Below are 15,727 nucleotides of genomic sequence, written 5' to 3'. Positions count from 1 at the left end.
AGCCTACGGGCAATGTCTCTTACTGTACTTTGCTCAAAATTGCTCCTACAGTACCACTATCTGATCAAAAGTACCCGGAAAAGTATTAGTGGATATTAATACGGGATGTTCTCCTTTATGTTCGCCTGTAAGGGGGTTAGGACGTCAAACGGGCCGTTTCGAGAAGGAGAGGCACCACAGGACATTTGAATTTGCACCGTCTGTACTTTTACATAATAAATTCATAAAACTTTGTCAGCATGACCAGGAAGGATTCTGGATCCATACTCATAGCAGTGTGAAGTTCAAAAACACGAAAAAATAATATTTTTTCGCAAGGATTATTCCAAGAAATCTGTGTAGGGTGAGTCGGGCTTGAGTAGGTCAGTTGGTAGAGCACTTGCCCGCGAAAGGCAAAAGTCCCGAGTTCGAGTCTCGGTCTGGCACAAAGTTTTAATCTGCCGGGAAGTTTCATATCAGCGCACACTCCGCTGCAGAGCGAAAATCTCATTCTGGAAACATCCCCCACGCTGTGGCTAAGCCATGTCTCCACAATATTCTTTCTTTCGGGAGTGCTAGTTCTGCAAGGTTCGCAGGAGAGCTTCTGCAAAGTTTGGAAGGTAGGAGACGAATGCTGGCAGAAGTAAAGCAGTGAGGACGGGGCGTGAGTCCTGCTTGGGTAGCTCAGATGGCAGAGCACTTCCCCGCGAAAGGCAAAGGTCCAGAGTTCGAGTCTCGGTCCGGCACACAGTTTTAATCTGCCAGGAAATTTCATATTAGCGTACACTCCGCTGCAGAGAGAAAATCTCATTCTGGATCGTCTCACAATGTTCCTGTATTATACACAGCACTTCATGCTGTCAAATGTGTTCATATTCTTCTGCATTTAGCGTTTTCATAAGCGCAATAAGAGGACTAGTCACGAAACCACCCCAATACCGTAATAGCACCTGCTTCGTGCTTCACTGTCGGCATTACACATGATTGAAGCTAACGTTCTCCCAGAATTCGTCAAAACCCAATCCTTCCATCGAGTTGCTAAGGCTATCCCGTTATTCAGCATTCCAAGTCACTCGTTTCCAGCCATCCACTGACTAGAGGCGTCGCTCTTTAAGTGTGGCGCAGCGCTGACAACACATTTTTTGTGTGGCTTATGACGAGCTGCTCCACCATTGGATCCCGTTATTCTTAACTCCCAGCGCGTAGTGATTGTGCTGGGTCGGCTGCTGGTAGCACTTTGGAACTCACGCGTGATTCTTCGACTGCCTTCGTGCGATATGTAACAACTTTGCTCCACAGTCCTCGAAGGTCGGTGTTCGTCAGAGCAAGAGTTGTACCTGGTCTTGTTCTTAATCTTTCATTTCACAGTCATAGAGCCAACAGTCGACTTGGGAAACTTTAGAAGGCCTGAAATGTCACCGATGGATTTATTCCCTGCTGACACCTAATGACTAGTCCATGTTCAAAGTCCTTTAGCAGGTAGGACTGATAGAAGAGATACAGAAATACAATGAACAGCGGCGCGCGTCACTCGTTCGCTTGCTCGGCGCGAGACCTTTACAGAGATGATGCTCAACAAAATCCAGTGGCAGACTTTACAAGAGAGGCGTTGTGCATCACGAAGAGGTTTACCATTGAAACTACGAGTTAGCACTTTGCGAGAAGAGTCGGACAACATACTACTTCCTCCCACGTACATCTCACGAAAAGACCGCTACGAGAAAATACGAGAAGTTAGAGCTAATACAGAAGATTAGCGACAAATAAATCATTCTTTCAACGCGTTATTCACGAGTGGAGCAGGGAATGGGAAATCAGTTAGTAGTAGCGGAAGTACGCCATTATCCGTTACGTGGCTTGCGGAGTATGATGTACGAGTAGATGTAGAAGTCGCCGAGCCCTCCTGTCCATCTGCTGCTACGTGTTCTCTGGTGACTCCCCGTCTCCTTCTATACTGATCCACCTCTGGCGGCATCTAGTGCTCAATTCCGCATCACACAGAGATGTCCGGGTACTTTTCATTAAGTAGCCTATGTTACGCCGATAGGTTATCAGAGAACCATTCGGAATTTGCTGCTATGTATCTATATGCTTCTGGTCAAGGGAAGTCTGATATTGGTTTGCAGGCGCCTTATAATTACAGTTTACACCTGTAGGTTGTACTGTCTTCAAGCTTCATTGTTAACCCTCTGCTACGGTCAGCTCCATATTGTTGCACCGAATTAGTTAGCGCCTGCAGCTAGGTAACTGAATGAATACATTTGAAAAGCGGGCAGCTGTCGCGCCTACCTGGACAATTCGTGTCAGTGAATTACACGTACTTATCGACGTTCACCGCGCCACGAACGGTGCCCATGCTGAGCACCTGTAATGTGAGTCAAAAACCTGGAGATACGGAACCACTGATGTGCTTCTGTTCTTCGTACGTCTTGTAGTTTTTGTGCAGTATTCTTCTGAAACCTTGGAACAACATTTGATAACCATGGATGTCACATTACTCCCTGCATTGGAAAACGAAACGACGGGGAATTCTTTTTTCGTATCATATCATATTACATCACCCAAAAAAAGGCAGTGAAAGGGTTAAGGTGTATTCCCACATTCCATACAAATTGCATATTGCTGACAGTATAACCCGAAAATGTTCCTGCCACACACACTGCAGCCACATGTTCGACAATACTGCCGGGCAATGTTTGCAGGAATACGATTCCGGACGAGTAGTTATTACACAGGCCACAGTATGGCCGCGTAAGAAAGAAAGCAAACTGGTGGAAATGAATGCATCTCCCCTGCATTATCATTCTACAAGAAAATATATTATGGGCTGTGTGGCTGGTCCCGGCGGAGATTCGAGTCCTCCTTGGGGCATGGCTGTGTGTGTTTGTCCTTAGGATACTTAAGGTTAAGCAGTGTGTAAGCTTAGGGACTGATGACCTTAACATTTAAGTCCCGTAAGATTTCACACACATTTGAACATTTGAAAGACATTAGGAACGAATAGATAAATCGGGTTTTCTGGATTTTTTTTCAGGCAAGTGAACTGCTTCTTAAACTTACCTTAAACATACCTTCTTAAACACACCTTTCTTCCAGAATGCTAAAACACTTTTTTGTATATTTCGTAAAAGCAATTCCATCGGAAAATTGTTAAGACCGATACTGATATGAAGTTACTATCACTTACTAGTTACCGGTGCTAAATACAGAAATATGATGTGCCTGTTTAAAGCGTACTTATCAATATGCCTCCTGGCACCAAACATTTGCTACGTGTTGGTGGAAGAACGCCGAGGATTTAATTAAAGTATTTTGAAATAAAAATCAAGTTTTTTGTTAATATTTTGTTGTAGTTCACCAGCTGAAGACAGAACTACGAAGTCAAAAAATGTGATACATCTACCACTAGAGCTATAACATGTGAAAAGTAATGTAGATACAAAAACAGTAATAAAAAAAAGACAGTTTGTAAGTTGCTGCCTACCAACACAAAAAAAGCGTGATGAGGTTTTAAAAAAATTGAGAAGTCTTCAGAACATGCATGGAATTTAATTATGGCTCACTATTTCAGAACTTTCACTATGTCAACAATGTACTTCTTAAAGTTGCAGTTTTTGTATATATTATTTGATTGTTATGTTCAATAATTATGTTTGTAAAAGTATGACATCTATGAAATTCATGTTGCTCTCGCCTACCGACTACTAAATTTCTGCAGATAACAAACAAATCTAGTGCCTCTAGGTGCACTCGTCATATTTAGAACTGAAACAGTATAATATTGTTCCATTGCTCAGATTATGCAGCGCTGTCGGCGTGGGAAAGACAAAACAAAGCTGAGAATAAGAGGGAAGCATTAACAGACAAGGTCAGACATGGTTTCGCTACACGAAATATTCTCCATCTTTGATGGAGAACGCTGGCAATACCTTTGTAACTACCTGCAACAGCTGCTCCGTCATCATTATTTCCTCGCCCATACGCCAATATTGCCGTGTATTGCAGCCACATTTCAGCGATGCTGACGACAAAACTATTACAGTGACAATTTGCTATAAAATATGACCATTTTAAACGCAGCGTAAGGACTGACACTTACGCAGGAACACTTGGAGGTTCAGAGTACGGTTGGCACGTTCGGCATGCAACACGCGCATAGTTTTGCATACCATTCATGTCCTCAAACTCGAATACTATTCAATGTAGAAATGGTATCAATATGCTCTCAACGAGGAGCACCATGTCTTGATTTTAGTTTTGTTTACAACAAAATTTTAACACCATGTATGGAAAGTTACTTAATGAAGTGCTAGTATCTCTTAAGGTATGCGTATTAGACCCCACTGGACATTTTTGCTTCGAATGATCCTGTCATATCGCTGAAAATTGACCATTCCTCCTGGGAGACGCTGTAGATGAAATAAACTTAACCTAATCTGCCCAGTAATTGGCTACACAATTCTCAAAATTCTAGTTACGAGGTTACTTGAGCCTTACCAAAATATTTCAATAGTAGTCCGCTGTTACGCCTCGAAATGTTTCTTTTATAAAAAGACTGAAACGAAAAAACGGTTATTACGATAAATGTCTACAACACAGTGGCAACAGCTGCTCTTCTTAAGCAAGGATTCATCTGCAGTTTTCTGACGCCAAGGAATACTTGATTAACCTCGTTACATCCAGATGGTGTGGTAACAGAGTAGGAAGATGAAACAGCAACAAATACGAGTATATTCGTGCTCGAGGCACATCACAAATTGAAGAAAAAGTCGCTCCTCCATTGCTCTAGCACTGGCTGGAAAACTAACGTCGACTGTGCGGATCTTAAACTAGCAGTATTTACAGAAGAGAGACAGCAGGAAATTCCCAGCGAGATTTGTTCTCGCACTTAAGTAAATTGACAGACGTAACACAAAGGAAACAGTAGGAGTCGAATCTGTTGTGCGTTAGTGCACAGGAATACAAATGTCAGACTCGAATTGAAGAACTAAGAAAATACGGCTGCAGTACTTTTCTCGCAGAACCCACAAGCTATAAAAATAGTCTCCTCAAACAATGAAATAGGTGAAGTAGAGAGTGCCAGGTTTTTGAATACACAGTATAAGGCGTCGTTTCCTCTCTTCTCTTGCCTGCTTTACTGCTATCCTCTCTGGTGATATTCCCCCGTCACATGTCTTTTTGTAAGATATTTTTTAATTAGTGTTCATGATAGTAAACTGACTTCCATTACCGACTCGACTTTGTACAACAAATCATTAAGGATAGTTGTCAATCACTACTGTCCCTTCACAACTCAGATTTCTCTCTTTTCTTCGAGATGGCTTGATACGAATACGGTTGATAAATTTTTTTGTTTCAGAACCTTGAAATACAGTCAACGTAAAAAGAATGGTTATTTATTGTTCCAAGATTGATTACGGTAAACCCATCACACGCAACTGTCGACTAAGTGCCGCGGTTATTGTTTTAAATTTCACACTGGAACTTTATATTTCACTACGATAAACAAATAAATGTCCTTGGATTCTACCAGCAACGTTAAGCTATTACTCATTTCTGTCTCCAACATGCTACCGTCGTAGGTTCGAATCCTGCCTTGGGCATGGATGTCTGTAATGTCCTTCGGTTAGTTAGGTTTAAGTAGTTCTACGTCTAGGGGACTGAGTCCCATAGTGCTTAGAGTTATTTGAACCTTTCTTGTTTTTCTCCAACATGAGCCTCAGAAAATCGTCAACTCGCTCTATCCATGCATACTACGGTATACGTAATATGTTCACCCTCTTCGAAAGCCCACCAACGACAATCCTCTCTCTCCTGCTCAAAGCGGTATTGCTCCAATTCGTGGGTTAAACGCTGCAGCAACTTATCTATTGTCCCGCGCCATAGTGGCTTCCACTTTATTGGAGTTCGAAATCACTAAAAATAACTAGACCGCACACTGATGCTACTATTGCGTTCCCTATTGAGCAGGAAGAAAGCCGCGACTTGTAGAGCAACGTTGTTTAAACGTGGTTTATTCGTGTGGTGCTTTCAATTGCAGCAGTAAGAATGGAAGGAAAAACAAAGATGGAGAGAATGTTACACTTCACAGGTTACTTATTCTTGGTTGTTTCTTACTTCCTAATATTACTTTTGCATAATATTTTCTCAGAAAATTTATAGTTGTACATTACGTAGTTTAACAAACTATCGGAAACTGTCACACCGCTGCTCGTACCGCTTTAGCGAGTACATGTGAGAAGGGAACGTAATTAAAATTAATGCATGTCAATACTCTCCTCCAGAACAGGTCATGAAGGCGCAACGGTACCGACCGGTCGCCGTGTCATCCTCAGTTCACAGGTGTCACTGGATGCGAGTATGGAGGGTCATGTGGTCAACACACAGCTCTCCAGGCCGTATGTCAGATTGCGAGAACGGAGACCCTACTTCTCAATCAAGCGGCTCCTCAGTTTGCCTCACAAGGGCTGAGTGCGCCCCGTTTGTCAACAGCTCTCGGCAGACCAGATGGTCACCCATCCAAGTGCCAGCCCAGCCCGACAGCGCTTAACTTCGATGATCTGACGGGAACCGGTGTTACCACTGCAGCAAGACCGTTGGCGCATGTCAATACAGCTGGGTTAAAATTATACAGTTTACTTGTATCTGCAGTGTTTCGGGATATTTGTAAACATCCCCAACACACCATTCGAAACCTGTCGACAAGAGATGCTCGTGAATAAGCTGAATAAGAGTAAATTTAGTGGGAAAGAGAACCTTTGTGTTTTCCTTTCTTGTATGCAGTGAATGTGGAGCAGTGGTGGAGCCGACGAGAAGCCAGTAAAAATGGTATTGCAACCACTGGTCGTCCGGGAGTGATTTGAGCCATGGTGCAGCAAGTGCCTGAGTCCGAGAGCCTTGGAGTAAACGACGCACCAACAAGGGCGTAATGAACAATTGAACAGCAGTAGCTATCTGGTTTGCTCTCTCAGGTCCTAAAGTACGCATGTACGGACGTTTCTGAATGTGCTCAAGAGTGTGATATTACCGTAGCAACTGTTTGTTGTGTTGTTAAAAGTAATAGTGAAAATGTTGAGCAAAATATACTCCTACAGTAGAACCTCTCTAATCCGTCACCTTCGGGACCGGGACCATGGTCGGTACGAAACAAAGTTCGGATTATCCGAAAATCTAATATTTATTGCAAAAAATATAAAAAGACATTTGGTACAAAATTAAACGATTTAAAAACTGAAAGACGTCTACAGTAATAAAAAAGATGTTTTTTACTCAGTGTTAAGCAATAGATTAACTAGAAAACGTCTCCACACACTATAATATGTATTGGTTTTAAAAGGAAAAACGATAAACAAATTATAGTACTGTACTGTACTTAATAACGTATAAACGATATATACTGTAAACTAAAAAATGTTTATAGCACTGGATAAAAAAAGAATTCTTTTACAAAGAAATAAACTACTGTAAGCTGGATTCTGCCCGATGTATTGAAGGCCGATGTGAAAAGCGTTTTTTTGCATCGTTGTGTGAAATCGGGGTGTGGGGATCGTCTTCGCCGTCCGAGTCCTCATCCACAGTTTCCTGGATAACAGCTGCAACAATTTCGTCGTCATTGAGCTCTTCAAAAGTGTCACACTCTTCTTTGTCACATTCGTTGATCCTCTCTTCAACTTCATTGGCAGGTACGTTCGCCTCCAGAGTTTGTAGATCTGTACCAATTTCCAGTGCGTCGTTCGTTTGCTCAGCTTTGGTATGCTCATTTTCAGTCATAACTTGTGGCTAAAGCTTACGCCACGATTTCCGCAGTGTGTCAGGTTTCAGTTCATTCCACGATGCAGCGATTGTGTAGATAGCATCGAACACGGATTCATTTGAAGTGGCGAGCGTTTCTGTTGGCTACATTTTAAAGTTCAGCCCAGTCTCGTCGGTGTTATACACTTGGCAGAGTAACAGTTCATTTTCTTCTACAATTTCTTGAAATTTAACGGAAAACTCCTTAGCAGCTGTGGCATCGGCAGATGGTTTTTCACCGGAAATAGAAACAAATCGGACACCATGACGGGTTTCCCAACGATCAATCCAGCCTTCACTGGCAGCAAATTTACTTTCGGGTTCCAGTTTTTTCTTCAAAACTATCGCTTTTTCTTTGAGAATTGGCCGGGATACTGAAGTTCCTTTCCTTCCTTCTTGACAAATCCACATCAACAACGCGTTATCAAGCAGTTCAAGTTTCGGCTTTTTTAATGTTTTGCGATTCTTCAGAGTGTTTTGACCATCAATCGTAACTGTATAGGATTCAATGTCTTTCCGATTCTTCCTCCAATCGTTAATTGTCGTAACACCTACATTCAGTTCCTTTGCAATTTTTTCTAGCACTGCTAATTTTTCATTTAGTGAAAGAGTTACGTATTTACATTTGAATCCAGACACGTTGAAATACAGACAACTGTACACACAATGAATCTACAGTAATAAGTACTGTAGAGAACACAGAATAAAGCAAACAACGACGTTTTTTAATCCCAAAAAAGGATGAAACTGCACAATGACGTACAGTATAACAATACGCACAGTAATAGACACCGCAACAATGGCCCGGCAGGCGTCCAGTCAGTGACAAGTCGCCACAGGCTCGCGAGCCTCAGCATGGACGGACTAGCCGGACTGACGGACCATCCGAGGTCGGATTATGGGGGTTTTACTGTATTTAGTAGCGCAGTAGAGAGAACTTGCGGAAGCATTCCAGGAATCTTCACCGCAGTTCGATCGACAGGGAAGTGGCACGGAAGGATCCGAACTACCAAACAAGTACTCTGAAAAGAGAGGATAAAGGTAATACTACTTTTATCTGGTGGTGTGTTAGGGTAGACAAAACATTGCCCACTTATATCGGCGAGGGAAGTATCTTCCCTCTAGTGCTGGTATAAGATCCACCACAAACCCTACAAAATATACGTCAGCAGGAGAAGAGGGAAAAATACAGCTCATATCCTATTAAAACTTCTATTGCATGAATGGTTGTTACCTATTCTTTCATGTCGAGGTCAAGGGCGACGCAATGCACCGACGGTAGAGTCTTCGCGGCTTCTGCCTGAGACGCTGTTCTGCCCACTGCCTCGACTGAAGAAATTACCAGCGATAGAGCGAGGATTCTGTCGACGACTGTTACAAAACTGTGATTTTCGAATTGCATTAATTTTAATTAAAAGGAAAGAGGATCAAAACGAATCTGTAATGTAATTCACATGATGCAAGTGTCAGTCTGCTGTTGTCTGCTAGTAAAGTGATACATTTTAACTCGTACAATACCAAGAAAATAAAAGTGTTCTGAGTTGGACGTTAATTTCACACCATATCTGGTTCTAAAGTGAAGAACACTATTTTCAGAAAAGGATTTTGTAACAGTTTAAATGCAGTGTATATACGTGTATTTCTATTCAACTAGTAGAAAAATCTTGCTGTTTTTCATAATGCTCGAGATCGTTAATACAGTTTGAGGTAAATGAAAGTGGATTTGAATTTCACCAGTATACAGCATCTTTGACAGATTGTCGTCGGAATTGCAGTTTTCGAGAGAAGAAATGAATGATTTTTTCTTCAGTCAAGTCTTTATCTGATACAAGTATCTGCCGATTATCAAAAAAATAATTCGCTATTACACCTAAATTATCTGGCATAGCCTACTCTCTGGTGGCATGAAATCCGAGCACGGTCAAAGAGGTTACCTTAACGTCAATATACCTAAATTCATTACTTCGGATCAGAAGCGTAACGCCTCACTTATTCAGCTGACACAGTATGAATGCTTATATTAGTTTAAGTCTCCTTTTACTAATTTATACTCAGTCTGCAGCGGATAGTCGCGACTCTCAGAGAGAACATTTCATCCACAAGAGATCATTTACTATGGCGTGCTCATTTTGAAGAGAGTTGCTTTATCGAAAATTTTGTAAGCAGACATCAACTAAACGACGTGGCTATACTCACAATGTTTGAATTCCCACTTATTACGGATAAGGTACGATATTTTTCAAATAGCGTGATATACGTGAAAATAATGTCATTAGTATACTAGGTATTATTGGTTACTTGTATCTTTCCCACGTTACTGAGGAAACGAAACCACGAAAGCCAAGAAATGAAATTTTTAGTTGCTTGATTTTTTATGGTTGCTAGCACGTTATCGAAAATCAGTGTTGCTGAATAATGGACACATTTCCGGACCAAAGTGAGTGACCTTATGAATATTAATTTTAATCCTAGTACTGATTCCATGAACCAAGATGTTGGTTTGAAAAAGAGATGTGTTATTTATAAAAGCAAGACATAATTGTTTGCGGACCTCAAATAATTCGTATAACACGCTTTTCGGTTCGTAAAGCTTTACCTTGGCCTAATTAATTATCCTACAAAATCATCATGCATGACGTTATAGAAAGAAAGTAACGAAAGTACGATAACTTTTTATTTTTGTATCGTTTACCTTTAAAAACTTCCGCGATGTTAAGTGAGGAATAATTTAGGCGTTTCGGCATCTCTTTGGTAAACTCCTCCTAGTTTATTTATTATCGGGTAGTAATACCAAGAAGTTAACGCCGTCCACCGCTTCTACCTGTTTGTCACCATATTATAAATATGTACTGGGAGGAAATCTCTTATAAGTTGTAAACTGCATGTAATTGCCTTTTCAAACTTTAATGACAAGCGCATTGTTTCATGAAGTAATTCTCTACGTAAAATTTTGTCCACCAAGAACCCCTACATCTCTAGATACGAGTAGCAGCATTTGTGGACTATCATGTACAAAGCAATTCCTGCTCCAAAGTAGACCACACTTCGTACAGCTTTTCTGCAGTTGGCTCCTGAGTCCTGACAGAAAGGCAACGGCAGAACGAGAAACAGCGGACAAATACCAGCTTTTACAGAACAACTGGGTCATTTGTTTCCAGTTGGAAATGAAATCCACAAACGACTTGTCCCATCAACGGACCGCTTGCGTGGGTGGCGTGCAGATATCAGAACATTTGTTGCTGCCTGTAATCTCAGCAGCCATTTTTTCCCTTCGGACGAAAAGGTTGCCTCTCATTTGGGCACGCAGGACGGCTGTGTTGATGCTGGGTAGACGTATGAACCGCAGCCGAAGATATGTACCCCGTCAGTGTTGCGTAGTCTCTCGATTGTCCTGAAACGCTAAGCTTTCTGTTAACAATGCCATCAGCTACTGTACCAGTAATGCACTCTTAATGGACACAGAGATAGAATCAACCGCCAAACGTTTTCAGAATACGTTCTCAGCGACCTGACAGAGATATTCATCAAGGCATGCTGTAATTGGGTTTGTCTGTTTCCGTTTCATAAGCTTTTACGCAAAAAAATTCTCTCACAACAGAGTGTGCACGTAATTTTAAAAGTGCCTGACAAGCCTTTTACCTCTAACCTAATTATTGGTAATTTATTTTCCGTACCTGACATACAAATATCCGAAATAAATAAAAATTTCATTTCAAAACAGAAGACAATGGCGGATAATGCTGTGACGATGTACGTTGTTTGGCATGCTCCTGGTGTGCAGTTGGCAGTAGCAGATATTTGTTGGCAGAAAGAAGCATAATCATTTCAAATAATCACATAGTCACTGGGATGTAGCGATCACAAAACTGTTAGTAGTACAAAAATTTTCTGTTTAGATCGCGAAGTATTTTTATTAACATACGATCTATTTCAATGCCTTACGCACGATCGTAATGTATACAATGCTTGACTGCGTGTAACTCGTCTCGTACTCTGCTGTTTATGATACTATAGTCCACACTAACTCTTAGCCAGGTATATCTGATTACGATGATTAAGGCACTGAAAACCGTCATATGTTAGTAAAAATAGTTTGCAATTGAGACGGAAATCAAATATTACTTAAGGTTGAATAACAAGTACTTTGTTTTTGTTTCACCGATTTTTGTTTATTTCAGACTAGTTTTCAGCTTACTATGCCATTTCAGGAAACAGCTGATTACCGTCTGAAAGGGACACTAGTTCTTAGGTTACATTATAAGTAAGGATGCAGTCACTTGCATGGAGTATTACGCATCAACGTTGAGATTACAATTTACACAATGGACAATGTTAATCACAATAATTAATTAAATGCACAATATTACAGTTAAATGACTATAGCGCTAAATTTTTTGAGGTCCTGACACTGGCTGAGAAACTGTTGAGCTGAATACTCCTCATTTATATTGTGTAAAAACATGTTTTTTTAACGTAGTCAACTAAACTTTAAGCAGTGGACAGCATTATGTTATTGTGTATAATACTGTCCATTTCCTTCAGTCTAGTTAACAATGTTAAAACAAACATGTTCGTTGCACAATATAAATGAAGAGTATTCTATTTAACAGACTGCAGCACATGTTGGAAAACATGCAGGTTCTGGACGTCCGCAGGTTCTGGACAGGCACAGGTCAACATCAACACATTGTTCGGGCTGAGGTGACCGAGCAAACATCATCCAGCGAAGAAATTCGAGTACTTGTTGCGAGTGCCGTGCGACCGAGGACCAGTGGAAACACTCCGCTTGCACTCAGAGCACGTGTGCCTCTGCCGGGGACACCACAGGCATCACGACGCTGCCAAACACGGCTACTCTGGTGTCTTGAAAGCGTCGACTGGAGAGCTGAATTGCGCTCCGTAGTCTTCAACGATGAGAGTAGGTACTGGTTTTATGCGAATGATGACGTAAACTTGTATAGAGTAGGTTTGGTGCGCGGTCTATTCCGGAATGTATTTTCCCACGTGACACCGCAGGCTTCCTTGAATGGGAAGTCATCATTTACAACTCGAGATCACATTTGGTGTTTCTGCAGGGTAAGTAACGAATGACCGTTAAATTGCACGGGTTGTTACTGCCATTTGTTCGACAGGAAGATGATGTATTTTTCAGCAGGACCACGCAAGTCCACATGCGGATGCTGCTGTACAACGTGGTCTTCGTGGTGCGCAACCTCTTCCCTGATAGCAAGAGCAGGGGAGCACTCGTCAATTGGAAACGTGTGGGACATGGTGAAGTGGGAACTTACTCGTCCTCCAGAGCCTGCAAAAACAATTGCCGAATTTCAACAAAGGGCATAAGATGCTCAGTTCAGTTTGTTGCAGGATGGAATTCGGTACCCTTATCATCGCTTGCAAGCGGGAATACACGGCTGCGTTACCGCCAGAGGGAGCTACAGGGCATTAATGCGACAATTGGGGCACCTTTTACTGACATATTTGTGTTTAATTTGGTCTGAATTTGTTGACATATGGTCTTACAATTACCAACGGTCTTCTCGCAGTGATAACACAGGTTCCTGTCAAATCACCGAAAAGCGCTGTAGCGCTTGGTTAACACTTGGACGGGTGACCGTTCGTGTATGCCGAGCGCTGTTGGCAAGTGGGATGCACTCTCTTCTTGTGAGGCGAATTATTGAGGAGCTATTTGACTGAGAAGTAGCGGTTCCGGTCACGAAAGCTGGCAGGGGCCGGAGAGCTGTTTGTTGACCGCGTGCCCCTCCATATCTGTATCCAGCTACTCCTACCCGCTGAGGGTGACACGGTAGTCGGTCGGTACTGTTGGCTCTTCCGAGGACTATTCGGAGTAAGTTTAGTTTTGTATACTCCTACTATGATTAGCTACTTGTCACATCAATCCATACGTACTATAAAGTGTGTGTGTGTGTGTGTGTGTGTGTGTGTGTGTGTGTGTGTGTGTGTTGCATATCTCCTCGGTAACCACTGGACAACCAAACTACGTATACATATCCCTTACTCCACATATCCCTTATGACGTACCTATCATAGTTACGGAGGTTTGACGTCATAAATAATGAGATACGTGAGAAAATGGCGCATCACCCTTGGAGTTTTAATACATTTGTTCTTTACTGCTACGACATTTCTACAGTCGAGTCAAGTTAAGGAAATCGCTGACATTTGGCAGCTTTCAACTGCGAAGCGCAAACGGCTGTAAGCTAAGACGATTGTCGTCTATAGAGGTATGAAGAGGCGTTGCCTTAGAGACGTTTACAGAATCGTGTTGTAGGCACGCGAAGAATTTGCGTCCAGCGGACAGAGACTATGCGGGAACATGTTTCTTAATTTGGATACTGTATTTATTCATTTGTACATGATGGATATTTCTTTGTACGAGTGTTTCGTAATTTCAAGGATGTTTTCACGAATACATGGAAATGAAAGTTTTTCGATACTTCTCTACTAACGTTGTCAATTTTTTGTTTTCGTTTCTAATAGAAAATTGGCAAAATGAATACCCGAGAAACGCCGGGTTTGTCAGTTAGCTGTCAATAAAGTGGCCTTGTCCTTGTGGGTGTCGCATTTTCTTCCCTCAGTGTATATTCCACAGCAGAGAAGACTGTTCTGGCGTGGCTGAATAATTTACTGAAACCTCTTGTTAGTATCCGTTCTCGAAACATCTTAAACGTATACTGTGTCGGCAGGTCTCACACGGAGCTGTGTAAGAAGCTCGCAGTAAAGTAGTCATGTGTGAATTATAGCACATTCCCACGAGCAGCAGGCGGATACGGAGGTGTGATGCTATCGCCCTGGGAGCTCTAGAGCCGCTGCTGGGGCAGGCAACCTGTTCTCCAAGACGCAGTGTCTACTGGTTACCTTCGAGCTACACGGCATGTTGTGAGCGAAAACACGTGTGGGACACCTTACAAAACCCGATTTGTGGAGCACGGTTCTGTATTTCATCTTATGGGATTACGAACATGTCACAACCACGACACGAGACGCGTAGGTTGTTACGTAACTTTATTCTGTGAATATTAAACATTTTAGTTTCAACAGGTGTCACGGTCACCTCATCTTGTATGAACGATAACATTCTATCACAGTGGTTTCTACAGGATGAACTTGAACGTCCCGTAATTTTTCTTTCATTACTTTCCAGTTTCGGCTGTGGAGCCATTTCCAACTAATAGTATACTTCATCAGGAAGTACTCCAGCACGTTCTTTCTCTCTTAACTGGCGTACAACGAGGGGACTTCAGAAAGTAAGCTGCATACGTCGTCTCACCATATGACACAAGAGTGGTACGTTGGCAGAAGACAGTACATTCACTGATTAGTCAAAACATTTCGACCACTTCCCATGGCGACGTCGGATGCCGTCTCGTTGCGTTGCGGGCACGTGGCGCAGTAACAAAAATATGTGGGCGGAACAGACACGGACGGGGAGTTGCGCTAAAGAAGATATGGGCTGCAAATGGGAAAATCCATTGAGATAATCTACTTTGACAGAGGGCAGAGCCTGTGAACGAGTATCTCGAAAAACGGTCCAGCTGGTCGAATGTTCACGTGCTACTGTCGTAAGCATGTACGGAAAGAGGTAGGGGCGCAGTGAAACTACCATTAAGCGCTAAGTGATTGGACGCCAACGACTCTTCACAGAACGTGAGGTTCTGAGACTTGTCTGCTATGTAAAGTAAGATACGTTGTGATCCGTTGGTGCACGCACAAGTGTTTCGGAGCACGCCGTTCATTGTACGTTGTTGAACACGGAGCTCTGTCGCAGATGACCCCTACGTTTGTAAGTTGTCTGTTTAGGTTTTTATGTTGGTAACGTCACGTAGCGCTCTGTATGAAAATCGGTGACTGTGCTGTGTGCAGGCTGTGGCTGGTTTGCATTGTTGAAATTTGCTATTGTAGTGTTGGGCAGTTGGCTGTTAACAGCACGTAGCGTTGC

The 15,727-nt window shown here is 42.2% G+C and overlaps 1 protein-coding gene and 1 pseudogene across 2 annotated transcripts in view; both read right to left on the bottom strand.

The window, feature by feature from the left end:
• LOC126278434 (kinesin-like protein CG14535) overlaps nt 1-15,727 on the bottom strand; it is a 1,017,611-nt gene that overhangs the window by 195,603 nt on the left and 806,281 nt on the right. The gene's annotated exons all lie outside the window — the stretch shown is intronic.
• LOC126279288 (5S ribosomal RNA) lies at nt 6,463-6,580 on the bottom strand (annotated as a pseudogene).

The sequence above is a fragment of the Schistocerca gregaria genome, chromosome 6, assembly GCF_023897955.1.
Source record: "Schistocerca gregaria isolate iqSchGreg1 chromosome 6, iqSchGreg1.2, whole genome shotgun sequence".
Taxonomy (NCBI): Eukaryota; Metazoa; Arthropoda; class Insecta; order Orthoptera; family Acrididae; genus Schistocerca; species Schistocerca gregaria.
Note: the sequence above shows the minus strand (reverse complement) of the source record. Positions and strands in the feature narration are given on the sequence as shown.